We start from the raw sequence: 1,773 nt of genomic DNA, 5'->3' as shown, positions 1-1,773 counted from the left end.
GAGACCTGGGACCAGTCACTTCATCTCCTGAGGCCTCAGTTCCTTCATTTGAAAATGAAGGTGTTGGACCACTAGTGGTTTCCATTTAGTGGTTTGCAAACCAAGGTTTGTGCTAAAATTCTTTAATGGTAGTTTAAGCAGTGGAGAGAGTTCAAATCTATCCTCAGATAGTTAATAGCTGTGTGACCCTGGGCAAGTCACTTAAGCCTATTTGCCTCAATTTCCTCATCTGTAAAATGAGCTGGAAAATGAAATGGCAAACCACTGTAGTATCTTTGCCAAGAAAATCCCAAATGGGGTCATGAAGAATCAGACATTACTGAAATAACAGAACAAGAAAAACAAACGTATTAAATTAGCCTAGGGGCTCACAACCCCTTTTTTTTGTTGTTGAAAGGAAAACAAAAAAGCATTGGGAATCATAGTAGTTGACTTCTGAGGTCTATTCGTGCACATGGAATCGAAGATTCCTTGATAGCTGCCTTCCTGCTCAGTCTCTAGCCTCTAGTCCTTGGGATCTCTAACCCTGTTTTATTCCTACATAGGGAAGTTTTAGCATTTGTTAATTTAAATTTTATTCATTAATTCATTCCGACAAGCATTTATTAAACACCCACTATGCACAAAGTATCATGCTAGACAAAGATAAAACAGAAAAAAGTGGTTCCTGCCCTCCAGGAGGTTATAGTCTATCAGAGGGATAAAAAAGCATGCAAATGAACAGGTTATTTATGCTTATTTGAGAAGGCATTGAGCATCAACCACAAAGGGTACTGGGAAAATTGTCCTAGAGGAGGGAGTGAGGATGTCCTCTTGGAACCTCAAACTCAGCATGTCTAAAACAGAACTAAATCTTTTCCCACAAACCCACCCCTCTTCCAAACCTCCCTGCTGAGGCAAATCCTGCCATTTCTTTCTCTAAATCTCTTGAATATACCCCATCACTTGCACAGGTGACACCCTAGTTCAGGCCCTTGTCACCTTTCACCTAGACTACTGTGATATTCTCTCCATTGGATTCTCTGCCTTAAGGCTCTTCTCCATATCAATCCATGCTCCACACAGCTGCTAAAGTGATTTTTCGAAAGCACAGGTCTGACCACATGAGACCCCTCTCCAATAAACTCTGATGGCTTCCTATTCCTTCTAAGATCAAATAGAAATTCATTGGTTTGGCACTTAAAGCACTTTACAATCCGGCCTCTTTCTATGTTCTAGTCTTTTGACACATCATCTCTTCCTCACAGTCCATGGTCCAGAATATTGGATTTCTTTCTTCTCCTCACACCTAATACTGTGTTTCTCATTTCCATGCTTTTGCATTCTCTGTATGCCCATACCTGTATGCTTTCCCTCCTATGGCTGCCCCTTAAAATTCCTTTCTTCCTTCAAGACTCAGCCCAAGCACCTCCTTCAGAAGGAGATCTTTTCCAGTGTCCCCAGCTGTTAGTCTCTTCCTCTTCCAAGGCTACTTTCTATGTACTCTGTATGTACCAATTTTGGGATATTAAAATGTAATCTTCCTGAGGGCAGGATGGGTTCTTTGTATCCCTAGCAGTCGCCGCAGTGCCTGGCACATAGTAAGTTCCTAATCAATGTTTGAAGATTGCTTCATCAATTGATTGAGGAGGGAAGGCACTCCAGGCATGACGTTGTCGTTTTGATAATCCTTCATTTTTGAAGAGGGCCAATGACGTCACAAGGTGATGTCTTGACTCTCCCATGAATTGGATTTACGGGAGGCAGAGTGGTGTAAAGTCATCAGCCTAGCTC

This window comes from Petaurus breviceps, unplaced genomic scaffold (genome assembly GCF_028583685.1).
Source record: "Petaurus breviceps papuanus isolate PSGF00001 unplaced genomic scaffold, PetGlider_PUasm1.0 174, whole genome shotgun sequence".
NCBI classification, from domain to species: Eukaryota; Metazoa; Chordata; class Mammalia; order Diprotodontia; family Petauridae; genus Petaurus; species Petaurus breviceps.
Note: the sequence above shows the minus strand (reverse complement) of the source record.